Here is a 24,045-nt window from a genome sequence, read left to right on the forward strand (position 1 = left end):
CTTGTTTTCCACAAATACGCAATGACTACACCAATAACCACTCTTCTATTTACTATGCCATTTAGTGGTCAAATGAGATAATAAGTCATTTAAAGTACTTTGTAAAATGGCGCAAAGGTGTTATTATTCTCATTGCTTTAAATATAAGCCCTACAATAGAAAATGTGCATGATGGAAAGCTGTAGGAATGTCACCACTGTGCCAGCTAAAATTTCACAGACAAAAGACTTAAAAGGCAAGATATTATCTGAAAGTCCAAGGACTGTGCATATTAATTTCAAAATTTTGAATTGTTTGTTGATTCATTTTGCCTGATATAATATTATCATTACTTATATTTTCCATTTAGATGACTTGAGTTTATTTAATCATAGGAAAATAAGAGGGGTAAAAAGATGACTGTTGTAATTGCATTTTAATCAAGACTCAACGCATTCTTTAATTTATAACTCCATTATTTCAAATGACGGCCTAAATCAGATTTGAAAAATGTCCATTTTTATACGACAGAGAAAAGTAGGTCTTTGGCAGTTTGTACAGAAACCATCATCAATGTTAAACAGAAGGCCATGTCTGTAGGGACTGCAATGGAAACATTTCTGGACAATGTGGAGGGATTTCCTTATTGTGGACTATGACCTCACAAGGTCATAATTAATAACATCACTTTGCTTTAATTGGAAAGCCTGGGGAAATTGTGCAGTGAAGCAACTTCCCACAGCTTCTCAATGGAAATTTGTTCTATTCATAAATCAAGTAATGAATAAGACATAGTGTACTAGGTTTTAATGTTAATTTTCTTAAAAATAACAACTTACTGGAAATGTAATGGACTTTTATTTTCTCTTTTAATGTTATACCTTCCCAAAAGCTGAAGTCTCAGTGGATTTTTTTGCCCCTCTTCCTTACCCATATTTTCCTTCCTGTTCTTCTGAGGTTAGAAAAAGTATTTCTATAGCTAAAACCATGTGAAAGTAGCATAAGGTGAACGTATTTTTTTAAATGAACTCATTTGCTGGCTCCATTTACAAGACTAAAGCATAACATGCGGTGGGGAGTTGTACGACTGACAAAGGAAGCACCATACCATAGTATGTCTATTGGATAATTGTTTTCCCTCCTATGGAATCACACCCAGCACGTCACTGCATCACCCATGAATTCACTGCAACTCATCTTTCGCACCTAACAATGCAAAGGGACAATCAAATTATCACTGTTCTCCAACAAGGGCCAACAAATATGTGATATGCCATGGAAACCTCTGCCAAAATTACAGCTAAATCTAGATAAACCAAATGGCTTTATTCACCGTAATCAGAAATATAGAGTTAAATGAAAAACATTTCTAGGCAGTGAGATATTTTACCAGAATACTGATAAAAAGAAGAATCCTATATTTAAGTTACAACATACCCCAGTAAAGATTTAAGTAAATACTTGTATAACCCTTCTGTGGAGTCCTCTCTTTCCTGCCCTCCTCCTGCATCCCAGCCCCAGAAATAGAAATTCCCCGCCCCCCCCCGACCTCATTGACTCCCTTCACCTTTATTGGAGCATTTATCACATTCTGCTATAGTTGTTTAGAATTTCCCTAAGGGCAACTAAGGTATTCAGCTCATCTCTGTGTATAAGTGCATGATACAGTTTCTGGAGCACAGGAAAGGATTAGTGAATAATTCTTGAATAAATGTAGGAACTCTGAACTTTAAAGATAATCCAAGGATTAAGAATATATAGTTAACGTTTATTAAATCTATTAGCATTTTAGAAAGAGCAAGAGTTCTTCAGAAAATTTAGTTAACCATGTCTATTGAGATCAAAGAATTGAGAATTATTCAGAATTGTCTGCATTGCAAAACTTTTTCTTCCTCTATTCCTATGACCTCTATTCCTATTCCTCTATTCCTATGTGATTGATGGCATGGCAATGTGTGTGTGTGTGCGTGTGTGTGTGTATACATATATATGTATATATATTAAAAAGTATATTACATATAAAAATTATATATATCTCTAATAGCTTGGAATAGTTAGTATTTAATAATAATATATAATAATCTATATTAATATATAATATAATAGAATCTATGTATTATATTACAGGGTCTTGGAATGAACTGTTTTACCACCTTTATCTTCGTTGAGAACTTTATCAACAAAATACTAACTATCGCAAGCTCAAGTATAAATACTAGTCACATGTTTTCTAAAAAGATCAATCAAAAATAGATGCAAACCTGAGATCTATTAGAATATGCCTGGATGACACATTACCTATAATTTATAAGATTTGCCCCTGTATTCAAGGAATAAGTGTGGTATTGTCATGATTGGTCTCCATTCATGTTAAATCTCCTGCACTCTAACCAATAAACTAAATAATAAATAATAATCCTACTGTGTTGAATATATGGTAGACAAAGCGAAGTAAGTCTAAATTCGTGGATGCATGCCTACCAATGTTTTCAAAGGATATAGTCAATAAAATCTTAATTAACCAAGGAGGGCAAAAATTATGCTCTTGAGCGCAGCTGCTTCTAATTTTTGGTATCCAGTTCAACTAATTGTCCTCATTCCTAGTAGATTCAGTTTTCCTAAAATCCTCTCTATTTGTTAAATAAAACAAAATAATAAGAAAGATTCTTATTAAGAATTTAAGAGATAAAAAGACACTACAGGTGTATGTTTAAATTTAATTTCTTAGTAGTCGATCATATCAAGTACACAATATTTTGGAAAACCAAAAATGTATGCTCGATTACTATATTTGACTTGCTGAAATTACAAGATGTCTAAAAAAAGATTTTATTTGCCTATATGGGAAAATATTCCAAACACATAAAAGACTTTCGTGGTAGATTAGGAATGAAATGTCCTAAGTCTCCACATCACAAAAATTCATTTTATTAAGTCGTTTTTATGAGTGTCTATTGTTTCACATAAATTTATGTTCTTGATTGATTTCGTTCTTAGAAAATTGGTCTTCCATGTCATTAAGAAATAGCTGGCTGTACTCAATGCAAAGAAATTAACCTTTTCCCGTTCATGAAAATTTTTTTGTTCATATGGGAAGTCCACTTGATTCTTTATGCCTATTTTTCCAAATGTTTCCTAGGAGAACATAGAGATTAAGTGAGACCTAGACTCACAATTTGTAAAATTCCCATAAGTAATTTCATTCTGAAACAGAATGGTTAGATTATGATGGGAATTTCAAAAAAATTTTTTTTAATATGGAATACGCTTAATAAGGAATAAAGTAGTAATCCAAAATCTGAGCAAACCTATAATAATAGAAGTTTGCAAAAGTGAAGGATATTGAAAAAAGTTACAGTTGGCAAAAGTTCACTCCTCTTTTCCTTACTCACTCATTCATTCACACATTCATTTGTCAAATATGTTTACCCTTTATGAAACCTATTTGCCTTTCCCCCACAGAGTCTGTATATACTCAAAATTATATACAGTGAAGCTCAAGTAATTTTTTAAACGTGATTTCTGAGTTTTCTCAACATGTCATCAATTTATGAAATAATTCTCTCAGTGGCATGCATACTTAGACAAAGAAAGAAAAACTTTGATTTATAGATATCCATTATAAATTTATTTATAAACAATGATTTATGTCTCATCAAATAAATGGTCAACTAGCTCTAAGACACACTGCCTAAAATTTCAGGATGTTACAACTTATATTCATATTGTTATAAAATGTGTAAACTTTCCCTTGCATTAGCTATAATTTATAATTATAAGAAATGCCTATGATTAACTAAATTCTCTTTCTTTACTAAGTCAGTCTTAATAGTGATAATTAAACTATAAAAGAACAATGAAGTGGGCTGGTTTGTATTTTTTTCTATTTTCTTCTTTCCCACTGGTTTGTTCATTCTATATTGTATAGGCCTACTCTACTTGAGAAAATAGTTTAATGATATAGTCTATTTATTAAAAACATTTGATTTTTTTCTCTCTTTTTCTCTGATTTTTTTTCTCTTTTTATAAGTTAGTACATAAAGAAGTTAATTTACTTTAAATAATCTATTTGTTAGAAGCTTAACTAATACTTTGATAAAAGAGAATGTTTATATTAATATTAAATACCAATTTTGATTCACATTATACATGAACACACTTGCCATCTCACCTCACCATCTTCTGGAAAATCAAGAGTTGGTTAGAGTTCTGTGTGTTTTAAGATAGTAATCCTAAACTCACTAAATCTTTCAGGAAAAAAATGTGTTTTGACCCTGTTGAAAAGTTTGTACATGTTGTGGGTTGTCTCTTTTACAGAAATTTTTGAGAGTTGGAAAATACTTAATATTTAATTATAATAGCCATGTATTAACACCATGTTAATTTTCCTAAATTTTAATCTTATTAAAATTTAAAACCTTGACACTTTAACAACAAACTGGTTCTAGAATTTTATCAAACAACTACATAGCAATGAATCTTAAAATGTTTTAACCTTATAAAGAATTTCAAACTCTTCAGTTTGCAGCCACCAACAGCCTGTACAAAAATAAAGAAAAAAGGAAGTCTGGTAACAGTTAAGAGTCACAAACTGTCTTTGTAAGCATGGGTTTATGGGCTTTCTCTTTCTTGTGCTTCCTCTTTCTTGTGCTTCTGACACTAACAATTTAATTACAATCATTTGTAAGTTAGATAGACAATAAACATCTTATGCAAATTTATAGATATTCACAATATCCTTTATAACTTTGTCTACTAAAAAAAAAATTCTCACGTAATCCTGTCCTTCTATCATTTTCTGCACAACTCAAGTAATACAAAGAAACCAAGAATCAATTACATAGTTAAAAAATCATGTACTATTTGATTCTTGGCTCCACTATTTACAAAACTGAGTGACTTTGGGCAATTTACTTTACTTCTCTGTGCATCTGTAAAATCTTACCAGTTTTTAAATACGTAAAGCACTTAGAACAATGTCTGGCACTTAATAAGTGCTGTAAGTGTTAGCTACTGCTATTATCATGCTTGTCATCATCAGGGCAAAATTTAAGAAAGTAAAGCCATAGATAATCTCTAAGTCTTAGCTTGTCAAACCATCATTTTTTTCTCATCAAACATAGGTCTGGTTCTTAAACAAAGATTTCTGAACTTGACTGGGAAAACATGATATCTTTATTTTTATTAACATCTAACAGCATGTCCTTCAATTGCGAAAGCATGAGAGTACTTCAAAAAGTTCATGGAGAGATTATTACTGTCTTTCAATTCTACTTTTCTACAAACTTTCCCCACAAACTTCTTCTCATATTTTTCTTGTATTTTTACATGCAAGATAACAGTGGTATTAGCATTGTCTATCGCATTGTCATAATTGACATCACAGATATGTCCGTAGCATTCTACAGTTATTTCTGGATCTCAAAATGTTGTTTGCACTCATTACCACTTTAAAATTATGGTAGTTATTAAACCTACAGCTAGATCTGTTATTTAATATGCAAAGAAACACATATTTGCTATATCACAAATTCAGTTAATCATATTTCAATATTAATGTTTTCCTTTAAGTTCTATTATGTCATTTAAACATTATTATGAGAGGGGGGTTCCTAAGCTTCACCAGACTGTCACAGGGGTCTTGTATACTTGACTTTCCGATCAAGTACACAGATGGGTGCAGATGGACTTTATGCACTCTCTTTTTTGCTCTCTGATAAATGTACCAACATATGACAAAATTACTAAAGAGTGACCAATTAAATGAAGAAAAGATACAATTATCTTAAGTCTCAGATTTTCTAAACTGCTATATTTTGAACTTTAAATTAAAAATATGAATTGGATTGCCAATAAGTGGAGATGATTAAGAAAATTAGAGACCAATGAGCAACATGGTGTTTGTAATTTTGTTTTATGTGTCAACTTTGGGAGGCTATAGTATCCAGTTATTTAATCAAACACTAATCTACGTGTTGCTGTGAAGGTATATTTTACATGTAGTGAAAATCTGTAATCAGTAGACTTTAAGTGAAGGAGATTACCCTGCATCATGTGGCTGGGTCTCATCCAATTAGCTGAAAGGCCTTAAGGATTAAAAAAAATGAGGCTTCCCAGAGTAGAAGAAAATCTGCCCCAAGACTGAAACACCAGCTCTTTCTCAGTTTCCAGCCTATGAATTTTGTACTTGTACACACACATAAACACACACACACACACACACACACACACACCCATCCAATTGATTTTGTTGTTTCTCTAGAAACCCTGACTAATAACAGTGCTCATTCACACTCAAGCTACTTAATTTAATATAGAATAAAGGTTAAAAAAAGGAAATGTATTTATTTTCTTCTTCCCCCTTTTTTTGTATTTTTACATTCTTCTTACTTTATGTCTTATAAGTTTTGTTTCTTGATAGTTAAGTACCTCCTAAAATTGTAGTTTTGAAGACATAACATAGAAATATGCTTTTGCCTTATTTTGTTAATAGCCATAAAATTAATATTTCATATTTATTGGTATAGCTAATAGCAGCAATTGTGTTTAAATTATGGTAACATAACCTTTTGTGAGCCTAATGAGTTATTTGTGAAAGTTTGGTAGGAATAGGTTTCCCAAGAATGTCAAAGCTAAGAGTTATACAGGTCTCCCTAATTAAAAAACAATAAAAACTAGAGCATCCCATCAAAAATAAGATTTAATACATGTAAACTATTTCATTTGTTTTTAATCTTTTATAGAATTCTTTGAATTTTCTTCCAAAGAATATTAATTCCTCTGAGAAAAAGTGCTTGGTTGTATTTGAAGTCCAGTTAAAATCTATTGGTAAATATAGTAATTTAAGATTTAAAAATAATTTGGGAAAATGTAAAAGATTTTAATCATGTGGTTTCAAATGAACTTAGGTTTGAATGATTGTAATAAGTCATGGATAATTAATTTATACTGATAAGGTGACTGAAATTATTAGATAATGACCAACTAGTAATTTAACACAATAATTTGTCAACCAGTAGCTAATATACTGACTCTAGTAAAAAGTTGGCCTTTGTGATGTAATATTCCCTCACTGAAGAATAATAACAAATGTTTCTCACTTTGGAATTTAAAGAAAAGCATGCAATTCATTGACCCTTTCATATACCTTTCACACAGGTATGTGTGAGAGAATGAATATGCATTATAGGCCACAATTTATGTAGCATATACTCTAAACTCCAGTCACAAAAGCTGCAACTGAATACCAACATACTTCCTGAAGGTTTTCTCATTAGTAGCCAATGCTCCATCCCTTCTAAATTTTCAACCATTCTGATTTTTACAAGAAGGTACTTGTGTTTTTTATTTAAATCTCATTGGTTAGGAAGTAAACTAAATGTCTTGACCATTGTTCCGCAATAGTAATGTCTGAAAGAGCTGTAAGCCTTTGGGTTCTTTCTTTCTTTAAACAATACGCATCTTAATGAAGAGCCTGGAAGTCATAATTCTCTGGAGGCTCCTTCAGTACTACAAGGCTTTCAGCCATAGGTTTCTGGTTAAGAAAAGAGTACAAGTAGAAGAAAGCTCACAATGAGGAACTCTCTTCAAAGAATTATCTTCATTATTACAGTCCCTTTGTGTATTACAGAAGCACACAATTATTTATTTATTTATTTATTTTAAAGGAGGAACTGTTTTATTTAAAGCTTCACAATTACTAAGAGGAAAAGAATTGATGACAATGAAATTCCTTGCTATATTCATTCATTCATTTGGTTATTCATTTGGGTATTCAACTAATAAATACTGAGCACTTATCATAGGTCAAGCGTTGTGTCAGTCACCGGCTACGTAATAGTGGGAGAGGACAGCATGACGTTCGCTCTTACAGAGCTTACCTTGTGGTGCAGTAGATAGCAATTAATAAAATAAATATGACAAGCCTAGAGAAGTACTCTGAGTAGATGTGGCGCAGTGCTGTAGAAGAACCTGATATAGATTAAGGGTCAGAGAAAGTTTTTCCGAAGAGTTGATATTTGAGCTGAGATCTGAAGGATGCCTAGGAGTTAACTAGCTGAAGACAGAGCCAAGCTGAGGAAAAGTGCCAAAAAGTGGATATTGCTTGTGTAGATTCCCTCTGGCTGGAGACAGCATGGTGTAGAAGGCAAAGTGCCACAGGGAAGAGAGCAAGGTGCGGATCGTGTGAGATGAGGCTTGCTCAGCCACAGGCCAGACACCAGTCTTTATTCTGGGAGAAAAAGGGAGGGGGTGGCATGATCCTAGGCCACAGATCTGTCTCTGTCTTGCCTGCTGGGGTTTCATTAAACCTGGTACCCAGTTCACAGTGCCTAACACTTAACAGAATTGATAAATATTTTTAAAAGAAAGAAAGAAGGAAGGAGGAAAAAGGAGTGAGGGAGGGGAGAAGGAAGGAAATCTGAGAGAGTGAGACCAACTAGAGATACAAGATTTGGAGATGTCTAAGTCAGATAAAGCCCCGATCTACTGCCGTGGCTCCTCAAACTTTTTCCAGAGCTTTCCAGGTAATCTCATTTTGGTTGTTATTGCCATTTCTATGGATGGGGATAATAAATCCATGATAATTAAGCAGCTTGCATGAGATGATACAACCAGTTCTCACATCAGCCTTTTCTCTGGCTTATCAGCATATGTGTGCTCATAACGCACACACATATCATATATATATATATATGTATATGTTTCTCTCCCTCTCTCTTCCTCCCAGGAAGGTCTTGATTGTGGTTAAGATTCAAAGAGTCAAAATAATGGGGCCGACCCAGACCCCGTGGCGCACTTGGGAGAGTGTGGCGTTGGGAGCACAGCAGCGCTCCCGCCGAGGGTTCGGATCCTATATAGGGATGGCCTGTGCGCTCACTGGCTGAGCGCGGTGCGGCCGGTCACAAAACGAGACAACAACAACAAAAAAGAGTCAAAATAATGGAACCATGCTTTGTATATTCTTAAAATTATTTCAAATATTACATTTATTCTTAATTAAAGTTGCAGTGAGACAATGTGCCCAAAAGATAGTACAGATTTTATTTATGCATAAAACTGACTGCATAATTAAGTAGTTGATTCTTCATTTTCCATATGGCTTTCTGAGCAGCTTGGCTTTGAACGTATAGGCAAGATTCCTGAGTTATTGTCACACATGGGGCTTACAGAAAATTGAAAAGCTGGCTCTGGTTGTAGTTCCTCCAGGTTAAGAGGAAAACAATTATATTATTGATTCTCCCACTCGAACGAAGACAAAAAGACAGTCCCTCAAGATATACAGTCATATTGTTCCCCTCTTTCCCCCGTTGCTAATTTGGGTTTCACAGAAGTGTAACTTGTCAACTTAGAGGCATTATCAGAGTAAAACAAAAGTATTCAAGAAGAAATTTTAACATTTGACTTAAAATAAATACCAGGTCCTATCTGAAATTAAGTTCAGTGCTAAGTTCCTGAGGGACGAGGCTGATTGATTTGTGTTGTTTTCTTTTTTTCTTTTTCTTTTTCTTTTCTTTCTTTCTTTCTTTCTTTTTTTTTTTAAATTTAGGAGCCAATTACATCAAAGAAGCAGTTTCATTATCTTTGCTCACAAGTGAAGTTGGATTTCCCTCACTCTGCTTTTGCTCAAACTTCCAGGCTCCAGTCTGGGACCTCTCTCCCCTCTCTCATCTCACATAAGTCTGGGTTCTTCCCAGGTATTCCCACATCTTTTTCTTTTTCGTTTTTTTAAAGATGACTGGTAAGGGGATCTTAACCCTTGACTTGGTGTTGTCAGCACCACGCTCTCCCAAGTGAGCGAACCAGCCATCCCTATATAGGGATCCGAACCCCGTGGCCTTGGTGTTATCAGTACCACACTCTCCCAAGTGAGCCACGGGCTGGCCCTTCCCACCTCTTCTTATCCATGACTATTTTCCTGGGCTTCCCTACTCTCAAGATCAACTTTCTCAGCAGTGCTAACACTTCTTTTTCTTGATCTATCAATTCCCTTCTTTCCCAGCCCCACCCCCTATCCCCCAGAAACCCCATGCTGACTCCAGAATTACACAAAAATGTTTTACTCTGAAAATCAATAAATGATTTGCACCAAATGTAGTATTTAAATGTAAGAGGGAAGAAGAATAGTGTTAATAATAAAAAAGGAGAGATATATTTTCATGTCTGATATACTTTCACCCCTCTCTCTTTTTGATCCCTGGCCATATAATCTATGACAGCATTTGACATTTATTTTAAGTGATTGCTTCGGGCGTGAGAAATATTTTACTGCTTTCTAAACTAAAGAGAACAGGGGTAAAAACAATTTGGAATTGACTGGTGGCAGCAAAGGAGCTGACAAAAGGAATATGTGGAGCCCTAAAGAGCACAGAAATATTCCTAAGAGTTTAAATTGGTCAGAAATCCCCCACATCCTGATAATTCCAGCCTTCCTCTCAGCTCAAATCTGTGGCACCCCCTACCCCAGGGGTATAAGACCTGAAGAACTACAGAGCTGGATGGGGAGTAAATGGGGGAGACTGTTAATATACAGTTTTAGGGATAAGTTGGATAAAGCTTTATGAAATTCAACCATTGTCATTATTTTCATCAGAACATGTATGCTGAGCTTGGGTCAAACTTCAGTGCACTCAATCCAGGTTGCCTGAAATTGAATCCCCATTCTACCCACTTATAAGATGCATGAACTTTGACAATTTATTTAATTCCAGTTTTCACATTAATAAAATAGACAACATTGCTGTCTACTTCACAAGACTATTGTAAAGACTGAATGAATTAGTTAATATAAAAAACTGAGAACATTTTCTGGCACTACATACATCTATAACTACAAGTGTGCAATGGTAGTCCATCTAGAAGAGAGTAATGGTTATCTATTTTTGCCATTATCATTCTAAAGATTCGATGCGATGATGTATGTGAAATTCTTAGCAAATTACTTGGCATAGAGCAGGTACTAAACAGTAGATAATGATAGTTTTACCATTACCGATATTATTATGATTGCATGTTCTCCTCCTCTTCCCATGGCACACCCATCAAGGTCTCTTGATTGGCAGTCTCTGTTGCTGTTACAGAATCTCTCAAATGATTAGCCCAACAGGTGCTCACTGCTTTTGGTCAAAATTCAATCTTATTGCTACTGCTGTAGTCTAGTTTGTGAACCGTTATAGCTGCGTAGGGTATATTGATCCCATAGAATGTTAGGACTGTGGCAAAAACTGGCACTGCTGATCACTGGAAAATTTCTAATCCAGACTGTGCAAGTCAACACCTAAATAAGGTTATCTTGAACCTAAAGAAAGGGAAAATGGCAGCCACAATTCACATTTGACAGTGTTTCTAAAGAAATCTTGCTATAAAATGCAATCAACCCCCTCTTTGAGAAGGACCAGAGAGAAGTTTCCAAAACGACAACACAACTATTTGGAAACAGAAAAAAGGAATCAAATAACTGCTGTTATGTTTTAAACTTCTAAAATACCAAATTAAGTTTTGTTTTGTTTTGCTTTGCTTGCTTTACTGAAGTAAACATTTGTTTGGGTGGCCATTTTAGAATCTATTCTAGCACTGACTTGTCCCAGTGTGCCAATGTTTTTTTTTGCTTTGTGTTCTCTCTGGGTAAACATATAGGGAATGTGATTTTCCATATGTACTAAATTTTTGCATTACTTTGGGAATTTGATTAGTTTTAGATATGCAGAATCTATGGGTCAGGGTAAACCCGGATACAAACTTTCTAAGTGACACTGATCTATTCCCTCTAGACACGCAATTTCTTTCTATTATGGATTTATCTCTCCTAAAGGAAAACCATGTTATGTTCCTCCTCATACTTTCTACATTATAAATGCAACAGGAGCCACATAATTCAATTTAATGTATTTTAAAACTAATTATTAAACAGCTTATGTCTATTCTCTGCTTAGTGCTGGAGGAAGAAAAGACTGTAAGATTAATGGCACAGTGATGGGACAGAGCACAGAACCAAGACCATCAAAACTAAAGATGTATACAGCTACCTATAATGTAGGCCAGACCACATAAATGCTAAATGATGCTTTAAAGTCTTCTGAAAAATAATGCCTTAATTAAACAGTATCACCCTACATCCAGAATATGAATGATGCTGTTATTACTTATTTCTACTGTCTTCCATCTATTTTACAGTTTTCTTTGATCCATTCTTTTCATTCTTCTTGTCTGAAAGTAATATTCTTGATATGTTTAATAAGAAGACCCCGCCTTTGTTCCTAGATGCCTTGGCTGCTGATCAACAAAAGCCATTGAAAGACTTAATCCTCTAAGCTTGGCACCACATCAGTCTGGAAGTAGTTTACATGCAGAGTCCTTTGCAGTAAATACTCATTAGAGGTTCTGTTGGCGCATTTGGTCACCCACATTTTGCAGTGGGTGGCCCACTTGGCATCCTTATTATTTTATTTTCCACCCCTGAAAATAATCCAGATGTAGTAACCTGACACTACTTTCTTCGGTAGTCTAAGTTCATTGTAATGGAGTGTCCATTTACTTGTAATGCTAGTTAACACATTCCAATAAGTAAGGGCCTCAGGCTGGTAAGGCTATAATAATTTTTTTTGTTAATATGCCTTTTTCAGTGCAAACTGTTAAAATGCAACCTGATCTCTTCAAGGATAATTCATTAGTAGTTTCCTGTACCTGTGCCTGAAACAGAGAAGTGTATCTCCCTTCCTCCGTCTCTTTCTCTCTCTCTCTCTCCTTCCATCTCCTCAACCCACCACATTTTTAAACAAATGAAAAAACCAATTCACAGAAGCAAATTTATCAAGGTTACTCACAAATTACAAAGCCAAACCCTCGTTTCTTCATTTATTATCTAGATAGATCTTTACTACCTAGCTTCTTGGTTAGCACTTGGATCAAAAAAGCAGAGAGTCTCTAGAATGTCATTATCTTTCAAGGTTTATCAATGAAAGTCTCAAGAAAAAAAATTATCTACAGTTTCTTGACTATTAATTAGTACAAAATAAAGTACTGTTAAATACTAGGAGAAAAAGGCATGTTTTATTTTTGAGGAGTTTGCATTCTTGTTATAAAGAAAATATTAAAAAGTTGGCACTTTTTTCATGACTTTTACAATAAGAATCTGCAAAATGCTTGTAAAAATGTCTACCAGATAGAATACTTCTTAAGGTAAGAATTAAAATCATAATATATATATAAAGTTTTTAGAACACTATCTGGCTTTTCCCCATAGGCACCAATATACGGGAAGCTACTGTATTCTTGTCATAGACTTAGTATCAGTTTTCAATAAGAAAACATTAAGCTTTTTTTTAACTTTAGAATTTAAAAAACTTTAAAATTATTTTGCTAATTTCCCTATGTATGACAAGGAATTGAGAGGGGATGTGGTGTAGGAGGATGAGGGAATGTGACCATCTAATAGCTGTTGGTCATTATATTAGTATATTTGCATCCATTATCTCATTTAATACTCACAGTGGCCACACAAGGTAAATGTTGCTTTGTCTGTTGTGCATAAAACTAAAATGTAGGCTAACAAAGGTTAAATAAGGAGCCAGAAACTGAAGGCAAGTTAATCTGACTCAAAACTCACATTCTTTCCATTTCCCTGAGTTCCAACCAGACTACTTAATATCATTTTACTCAAAGACAGGAAGAGTGTAGGAAGCATCCTGTCCTCTAGTGCAAAGTCATACTGTATCTTGGATTTTAACTACTGCTAATATTTAAAAACTGGGGGAGAGAAAACAGCAAGGTGTCCTCCTGTGTACCATAAACAGGCCAATCCATGGTAAATTGCATACTCGTGACTTATCCTACAAGGAGCTCCACATCACTGTTGGACAGTCTTGCTGACCATAGCCAAAACCATAAGGGCTTGCACGTGTTTGGATCAGCTCTGCTAAGTGTGTAACACACATGCAGATGCAGTGCTCTTTCCAGCCTCACTACCGACTTACCCAAACTCGCTGTGCTTATGCACAGATGCAGTGTCTGTCTTTTCTCATATATCACAGCATCCAGGTGTTTGTTTGTTTGTTCAATCTTGACATTTAACCACATAAGACTTTTATAAATGGTCAAATCGATTCATAAGGGGACAATTCATAAAATTAGTTACTTCAAATAGTTTACCTCCATAAATCTTAAATTACTCATCCACAAACCTACACATAAAATTCCATTTTGGTGTATGTATTATGGTTACTGCTACATCAGTCTGTATTACTGAAAGCTTCTCCCATATAGGATGCTATAAGAGCTCTGAAATAAAGTTTTGATTTTAACAAGACTATTGCTGTATAGCTAGACATGTTTATTTTGTTTCATTATGCTTTGTTTCATTACCAGTGTGATTTGAAACAGCACATTCTGAGGCACTAATATTATTAATTTCAACTGAGGATATATGGTTGCATACTTGTGATATTTTTACATCTATATATTTACACATATTATTATATACCTACAGATATGTGTGTGTACATATATATGCATATGTCTATCCATATGTTATCAAAAATTAAATTTAAATGTTTAGGCTCAAATCCTTTAAATTTAATTAAACTCCTTAGCATGTCTGCTTATATATTAACTATCATATCATGTGTGTTATGTTTGCCTAAACACAAAGTGAAGATAATGAAGGACATAATTTCACTTTTATTCAGCACAACAATAGATATCTCATCCCAGAAGTATAACAAGTAATAATTCTGGAAGGATTTTTGTTTGTTTGTTTGGTTTAGACACAAGTAATACAACTTTTCTATTCTGGATGATTTACTATGATTAAATAAGATAATACATACTGAATTTTTTGTAAACTAGAGTCTATAGAACATCATTCGTTTATCATCAACAAACTCATTAAACAGGTTCTATATGTAAAGAAAAATAAATGTACTGTGGTATCGTTGCTATTTTCAGTAATGCTACCAAATATAACTAGGTGCTATATGCCAGGTACAGAGGCACTTGGAGAATGCAAAGACATATAAGGAGTGCTCTAAGCCATCACAAGATTTATTATTAAATAATACTACATGAAAGCTCTACCAGTTGTTTTTTTTAAACTCACACACCTTGTGTTATTTTATCCTTATAAAAACAATATGAAGTAAGCATTATTAGGTGAAATGAGCAAGGATTAATACCAATAAGAGCTCCAACTTTTGAGCACGCTGCCCACATGTATAAACAACTGGTTGAAAAGAATTTGCTCATTATTTTGCCTGTGCAGCACATAATAGAGTCCTTTAAAAATTATTTAAAGTGTTCATTGATTCTGCTATTTAATTATCAAAGGACATCCTGTGTGGGAAAAACAGGTGGACCCAGAGTAAAGCAAAATTGTGCCCTATGAATACTTAGAGGAGTGGTTTAAATAGAAGGGGGGAAAAAAGAATAAGCAACAAAAACATTCTGATTTCATATTAACACATTATACAAATAAGAATTTCTTGCCGTTAACTGGGAAAATTAAAATTTTTATTACAAAACATTACATTTTATCCATTCTTCAGTCTAAAGTCTTAAAAAAACAGCGACACAAATAAAAACATTCCCCCATCTTATTTAAAGCCTGTGTTCTTGTTCGAATTCCTTTGGAAGCTCTTACGAGTATATGATCTAAGTACAAATAAGAATCTCTCCCCTAGCATTCAAAATGTGTTAGTTACCATGTACTTGAATCTCCACCTTTTTTAACTGTAATGCCAACCTGGTCTTTCTATAACTCCCTAAAACAGAAGATCCTCTTCTCTCTCCATGCGTGGACGTTCTTATGGCGACCATCTTCTTCTTTACAGCTCTTTGCCTCCTCTGTGGTCTTTGACTATTTGAAATCCTACCTACCTTTTAAGTTAAATGCAAAGCCCATCTTTCTGATGTTGCTTGAGGATGCTTTCTACGACCATTCCAGAGAGAAGGGATTTTCCCTCTTCACTGAACCATTTCTGTTTTACCTTTATTTACCATTCATCCTTGACATTAATTGAATATATTTATGACATATTTATGTTTATTGAATATATTTATGTGTTATGTATAATCTTATCTCTCCAGCTAAATTATAAATTATTGGAAATCAGAAATTATGCAATTTTGGGGGTGAGTTTATGGCAGCAATTACAACAATGCCTTAAATGTTGAAGTACTCATTAAATATTGGGTGAATCAATAAAATATTGTCAGTGAATTCAACAGTACTATCACTCTAATGACATATTTTGTAATTCTAATATTATAACTCACACAACTAATTTTCCAAGATTTGCAGTATTTCAATGTATGACAATGATAAAACCCTATGAAATGACACTTATTCTAATCTGAGATTATTTCATTTATTTACTTGTTTACTTTCTTCCTCCTTCAGTAGACTAGAACCTCCATAAAAGCAAAACCTGTCTACTTTGTTCAACATTTTTTTCTCAAGGTTTTAATAAATATTTGTAGAAGGAAGGAAGGAAAGAGAAGAGGAGGGGGAAGAGAGAGAAAAGATGGGAGGGAGGGAGGGAAAGAAGGAATGTACAAAATTTGTTTGCATGAGTTAGTGCTCTCATCACCACTTTTGCCAACTAGAAAGTCATTTGTGCCTCATTCCATAGTTTCTGGTGCTCCTAATACAGCAGAACAGAAATAAATTCAGATAAATTGGAACTGCTGATGCTGGATACATTGTATAACAAAGAGAGAACTGAAAATATTTTATCTATTTCAATCTTTCTTTTGTTAATTAACTAACATAACAATCATGAAAGTACATAACCTGACCAGCGAAGCGCTGATTTAGGTGTTTTGTAAATATATCAGAAAATATTAATTCATGCCTTCCATATACATATCAAACACAAAACCTCATAGCACAAAGGTCCTGAAACCTAAGTCTATAGAATGAAAAAGCAGCCGCAGTGAAGATACTGCAGTTTATATAAAGCAGTGGTGAGAGAGAGAGAGAGAGAGATATCAAGAAAAGAAGAAAGAAAAGAAAGGGCATCATTTTAGGTAATTTAAAAATTCATTAGAGGAACTACAGTCTTTTTTCACCAATAAAGGGTGTGGCAATTGGATAGTCATGGGGAAAGAAAGAAAAGAAAAGAAAGAAAGAAAGAAAGAAAGAAAGAAAGAAAGAAAGAAAGAAAGAAAGAAAGAAAGAAAGAAAGAAAGAAAGAAAGAAAGAAAGAAAGAAAGAAAGAAAGAAAGAAAGAAAAGGAAGGAAGGAAGGAGGGAAGGAAGGAACTTGGATGAACTTAAACATAAACATAAAACTATAAATCTTTAGAAAAAATAGAAAGAAAATTTTGGATCTGATTTTTGGCAAAGAATTCTTAGACTTGACACTCAAAGCACAATCCCAAAAAAATGAAAAAATGATAAACTGGATTTCATCAAAAGTAAAAACTTTTGCTTTGTGAAAGATCTTGTTTAAAAGATTAAGAGACAAGTGACAGAGTGGGAGAAAATGTTGCAAACTGTATCTCTCACAAAGGTCTGGTATCTAGAACATATAAAGAACTCTCAAAACTCAACAGTAAAAAGGCAAACGTTCAATTAGAAAGTAGGCAGAAAACATGAAGAAACATGTCACCTCGGAAGGTTTACAGATGGCAAAATGCACCTGAAATATGATCAACATCATTAGTTATTAGGGAAATGCAAATTAAAACTACAATGAGATATTAGTACATACCTATTAGAATGACTAAATTAAAAAATAAAAATCACAGACAACACCAAATGCTCGTGAGGATGCAGAGAAGCTGGATCAGTCGCACACTGATGCTGGGAATGTAAAGCAGCATGGCCACTTGGGCAGTCTGGCAATTTCTTTAAAAACTAAAAATGATACACAGCATTTACACTTGCAGGCTTTTACTCCAGAGAAATGAAGACTTATGTTTACACAAAAACCTATGCACAAATGTTTGTAAGCAGGTTTATTCTTTTCTAATTATTATTGTAGCAAAATATACATATAGCATTTACCATTTTAACCTTTTTTAAGTGTACAATTCTGTGGCACTAAGTACATTCAGAATGTCGTGCAACCGTTATCACTCTCCATTTCTAGAACTTTTTCATCATCCCAAACAGAAACTCCTTATGCATCAAATAATTTCTCAGTTCCCTCTCCCGCAGCCCCTGGGAACATCTATTCTACTTTCTAGCTCTATGAATCTGCCTATTCTAGGTACTTCATATGAGTGGAATCATACAATATGTGTCCTTAGGTCTGGTTTATTTCACTTAGCATGTTTTCAAGGTTCATCCATGTTGGAGCATGTATCAGAATTCCATTCCTTTATAAGGCTGAATAATATTCTATTGTATGTATATACCACATTTTGTTTATCCATTCATCTGTCAAGGGACACTCGGGTTGTTTTCACCTTTTGGCAAGTGTAATAATGCTAGTATGAACATTGGTGTTCGAGTACCTGTAGCAGCTTTATTCTTAATAGCCAAAAACTGGAAACAGACCCTGATGTCCTTCAGTAAGTTTATGGTTAAACAAACATATATGCATATCATGGAATCCTACCTAGTAATCAAAAAGAACAAACTATTGATACACCCAACAGCCTTAATCTCTTGAGAAACGCTGCATGAGAAATGCTAATCCTAAAAGATAAAATACTGTATGGTTTAATTTATACAACGTTCTTGAAATGAGAGAATTAGAGTGGAAGAAAAGTGAATGTGACTGTAAAAGGCAATATCCTTGTGGTGATGGAAATGTTAAGTCTCTTAACGTCAATATCCTAGTTGTATTGTTGGCCTATAGTTTTTAAAGATGTTACCACTGGGGGGAACTAGGCAAAGGGTACATCAGATCTCTATATATTATTTGTTACAACTGCATGTGAACCTACTAAATGTTAACTAAAAGAAAGAGAGAAAGAGAAAGAAAGAAAATAAAAGAAGGAAGGAAGGGAGAGGAAAGGAGGGAAAACAGGAAGGAAGGAAGGGGAAGGAAAAAGAAAGGAAGGGAGGAAGGAAGAGAGCGAGGGATTGATGAGTGAATTTCACCAGGAAACCATTCAGGTACCAGCCAGCCAAGCCTCCTCCACATCGCCCCCTAATGGTGACCCAGAAGCACTGCGTGAATACTAAGGTATTTCCAGAAGCAAAAGGATAGTGACTTGGATACATTTGAATACCTACAGTGTATGGCACATTTTTTTTTCCTTCTTTTTACAGAATTCCCTGAAAAGCTTTGGTAGCACTATATCTTGACCCTAAACGGATCATCCGTGCACTAGGAATTTCTCTTACTTGAGACATGTTGTGGAAACAAAGGGCATATACTCCGGTTCCTCTTCATATTGTACACATATTTTGCCTTTTACTAAAGATTTCTGAGGAGGGGAATAACTTTAAGTCCTACTTTAATTCTATGAGGCCATGCTTTGATACAGCTAATTGTTTAGTTTTAATGTTGTGAAGTGAAAGCAGAAGTTAAAAAAAAAAATACAGAGTTAGTGCATTAGTGCCTTTTAAGTTCCTGGTGTCATCATGCAGTCCATAAGCAATTTCAGACCACGTGCTAAATAGAGTCTCTCTTAATGTTCTTTAAAAAGTTATAAATTTCAATCTATATTGGCAATCTTAATGTGAAATAGCAGTTTACCACAAATATTTATTCCTCTATAAACTAAAAATTCAAGGAAGTGTTCTAGATTTTCTATTTACACATAACTGGAGTAACTTATACACACACACACACACACACACACACACACACACACACACAGGCACGCACCCCATCATCAGTGAACTCATGTCAGAAGAGTCTACAGTCTTCCTAATTTGAAGCAGCTGGTACATTCTAAATATGGAGAGCCCAGGCTTCTAAAACCATCATTAAGAATCAGAATTCTTGATTTATTATTCTTTCATTATTACTCTCTCTGTAGGGGGATTTATATCACATAACTGTTAGCTCTCCCCCTATTGTTCCCAGACTGTCATGCATAAAATGTCAACAAGGATATATTTCATTCATACTCTAAAATTAAATTCTTTATCCCACAATTAGCCATAATCATGACCACATACGACTATGATTTACCATAACTAAAATAGATGGCGTGGGATTTATTGTTGGCTTATGTTTGAAATAGCAAAGGCAGATTTTTCAATTAAATAATTGCATGCTAACTATTTGGGAAATAATTACTACTTATTTTTCTTTACATATATCTCTGCCTAGTTACATAGAAAATTGATAAAATGCCCTGTTATTAAACTTTTAAATAAAATCTAAGGGACTACTACAAATACATATTTCTGTGTATATATACATATATATATATATATATATATATAATGTATGTGTGTGTGTGTATATATATGGGTATATTCACACTTAAATGTGTGTGTATATAAAATATACTCTTTGAGAACATAATCATTCTTAGTAAAGAAGAATAAAATCAATTGCAAGCTCTAATGATAATTTTTTAAATTATCTTTATTCATAATTTGTATGCACTGTCACTGTGTGTGTCTATGTCGATTATCTTATTTGAACAGCATAATGACTCTGTAAGTCAGGAATCTAAAACACTTCCATTTCTTTTGCTTGTCCAACTCCCATGTCCCTTTCCTTGGTAACACCACCCTGATGTTTTATTTGAGAATTTGGCCTCCAGCATTGACTGCAGTTTGATGGGACTGTCAGTCAGGGCACCCTGACTTCTCCTGCCCTCCCCTGGCCATAGAGAAGGATGCAGGACCCCAACTGTCCACTTAGACTCTTTCTGGGGAATTTGCCTCTTGAGTAGAGAGGCATGAGGATGTAATTTGATTAGCTCTTTAATTCTAGTTGTGGTAGCGTAATAATGCCCATAAGCCCTTGTTCTCTATAACCCTGGAGTTCCATGGGCTCATACCCTTCTGAGTTACATTTGATTCCTTTGGCTATCTTATATCCTTGCAATAAATTTCTTTTTTAAAAAAAAAAAATTCCTCGTCTTGTAGATGAGGAGACAGGTGTAGAGAGGTGAAGGAAACAGCCCACAATCACACTGCACTTAGTTAACGTAGCTGAACTCAGGTCAGGCTGATCCCAAGCTCTGCATTTAAACCCTGAGTAACTTTGCCTCCATTTTCAGTTTCAGAAGAATTCAGATGAGAGAATATCAAGGAGGTCACACAGTAATATTAAATTAGACCAAAAATACATGTATAAAAGGGATATAGGAGGAAGTATCCCTTGCTTTTTTACATTTAATCAGACAGTATTTATTATGCACCCAAAGGATTCTTTGCACTAAATAAGAGTACAAAATCATGACCAATTTTGCAGTGATCCTGGAGGTTCCTGTAAATCTCCTTTAATGTTTAATGTCACACAGATGTGCACAATTCCAGAATTAGCATGGGTTCAAGTACAGGGCCTACCTGCATTTAAAAAAATATTTTTACTCCACACCCATTTAGCAAGGGAGGATATGTGATGTCCAGTGCAACGAGTGTTAACGTGTGTATAAATATCATTTTAAAACTCCCATGAAGAACTGCACTGTAAATCAGAGTCAAATACAAGAGGATCAAATTACGTCTAGATTGAAAATAAGAACAGGAGGCAGCACTGTGAAGTCCTCAACGCTGAGGTCAAGAATTTTCATCCCTTTTGTGACTTTGGTTTAGTTAACATCTTTGAGCCTCTGTTTTTGTTTTTTCCCAGTGTCCTAAAGGGGAAGCTAGACTGTCTTATGCTCCACGTAGCACTGGGATTAAGGGTCAAGAGCAGGGTGGGGTAAGACTGCGGCTGGGTTTGGGGCCAGACTCGGCTGAATACAGGATGCCCAAACTGGCCTGTTGGATTCTATCTATCCTCTGGCACTCCCTTCCTGCAAGTGACCTGAGAAGCCACACCTGGAAGCAACTTTTCATAGAAGTACTAGAGCTCTGGACTTTTCTAGGTCTGTTTCAAAGTGGTTTACCCCTGGGGCCAAGGAAGAAGCGAAATGTTGTCTGAGGCACTGGTGTGGGAGGGAGAAGTTGCACTAGAGACCATCTACATTTTGAATGGAAAGTTTAAAAATCAATATCTAGTAAAATCAACAACTTCCCCCCATAAATTTTGTTTAAAATGCCTTGGACTAAGAGATATCGTATTGTGTGCCAGAAGGATCCTGGACTATAATGTCAAGCAAACATAGTCTTGATTTCCAATAATCCTTAGAGACAGGAATGTTTTGAGACAGTCACCTTTTACAGACCAGGAAACTGAGGCACAGAGAAATTACTTGCTCAAGTACATAGCTGGTAAACATTGAGGCCAAAATCAAGTATGTACTTGCTTGTACTTGAGTATGTACAAATCAAGTATGTACTTACCAGCTATGAACTTGAGCAAGTAATTTCTCCATGCCTCAGTTTCCTGGTCTATAAAAGGTGATTATCTCAAAACATTCCTGTCTCTAAGGATTACTGGGAGAGTTGAATTGAATAACATATCCAAAAATTGTCTGGTGTATGATAGCTACTTAACAATATTAATATTTCCTTCCATTCAGGAAACATTTTTGAGAATTATTCCCCTAGAGCACACTGTAAAACTTCTATCAATTGTTTAAGAAACACCATTAGAAGTCAAATATTTCCCCTAATACTGCCTTAATAGATCCCCACCAAAATAAGTCTGTTTCTTTTCTCTTTAAAAATAGAGTGGTCATTTAGCTTACAAGGCATAAAATGAATTAGTTGCAGTAGATTGTTTTGTTTTATGGTGGTGTCAGGGTCCCAGAAGGCAGCTGATGCCATATTCAAGCTGTGTATTTGAGGAGATACTTATTGTAGTCTGGGAAAGGTTTAGAGTGGGACTATTTGATAGTGGAATCCACATAGTAATTTAAAATTTTCTAGCAAACACTTTTAAAAAGTTAAAAGAAACAGGTAAAGTTAATCTTAATAATATATTTAGTTTAACCTGACATATCCAAAATATTATTTTAATAGGAAATGAATATTAAAAAGTTTTCAGTAAGATATTTTCCATTTTTTTCATATTAAGTCTTTAAAATCAACTATATCTTTCATTTATAGCAATCTCTATTCACATAATGAATCTGCAAGTAAAATGCAGTTCTACCAAACAAGAGAGCTGTGTTTAATGGAAAAAATGTTTCACACTATTTTTATTTTTAATTTTAATTAATTTTAACTAAATAAAATACAAAGTTCAATTCCTCAGTCACACCATTGTGAAAGTCATACCCTCCAGTGGTCAATAGCCGTATGTAGCTAGTGGCTGCTATGTTGAATGGTTCAAGTTGAGAGAAACAAAAGAGAAAGTGCAGTAGTCTGAGGTGAGCAAGGCAGGGTACCATTATCTCCTTTAAGCTCGAAGCAGTAAAGGGAAAGAGTAGTTATAGAAACCTAAAGGGTGTTAGCTGTATGGAGAGAGCCCCCTCCACACTCCCTCAGATGAGATACACAGCCAACCTAGATGGCCAAGTACACAGGGAACCAAAGGAATAAATACCTGAGACCATACTCCTCTAGTGGCATGCTGGTAATCTGACTTTCCAAAAATGAAAATCCTTTTTGGCAGAATTTGGTCATTTCCATGGTGTAAATTCTCCCACCATGGCTAATTATAAGCTAGCAACATGATGTCGTTGACAGTGGACTTGGGGAAAGATGTGCAGAATTAGCTTTCTCCAAAACACCACTGCATCTTCTCCTAGTATTCAATCTCCTGCTAGTGTCTCCTGTGGGCCAAACTCAGGTAGCAAGAGAGCCCCTGATGCATTACCTATCATTCAGCCCCCCAGAGCCCTGAACACAATAGAGAGGGATCAGAAGAGGCAAGTGGTCCATATACTAAACGCTCAAAGTAAGGAAGAACTGCCCGTCTTTTTCTCTTTGCCTTTTGCACATATAGAAGAAAATGACAGCCATACGGAAGCTGAAATCTAGAGCAGACTTTGGAGGCAAGATGCCAAATAGAGCAGCAGGTATCAGATTATCTCTTAGATGAAACTTTTTTGTTCTGTGAATATAAAATTTGTGCAAAAGAAGAATGCCTTTGCAATATAC

General features: G+C 34.7%; 1 protein-coding gene and 1 non-coding gene across 2 annotated transcripts in view; one reads left to right on the top strand and one right to left on the bottom strand.

Moving 5' to 3' along the window:
• The window catches only part of DKK2 (dickkopf WNT signaling pathway inhibitor 2), a 94,144-nt gene that overhangs the window by 28,042 nt on the left and 42,057 nt on the right, over positions 1 to 24,045 (bottom strand). The gene's annotated exons all lie outside the window — the stretch shown is intronic.
• On the top strand, positions 19,299 to 19,414 carry LOC134386652 (U5 spliceosomal RNA). Its single transcript, XR_010024484.1, has one exon. It is a non-coding gene; the product is annotated as a U5 spliceosomal RNA (small nuclear RNA).

The sequence above is a fragment of the Cynocephalus volans genome, chromosome 9 (assembly GCF_027409185.1).
Source record: "Cynocephalus volans isolate mCynVol1 chromosome 9, mCynVol1.pri, whole genome shotgun sequence".
Classification (NCBI taxonomy): domain Eukaryota; kingdom Metazoa; phylum Chordata; class Mammalia; order Dermoptera; family Cynocephalidae; genus Cynocephalus; species Cynocephalus volans.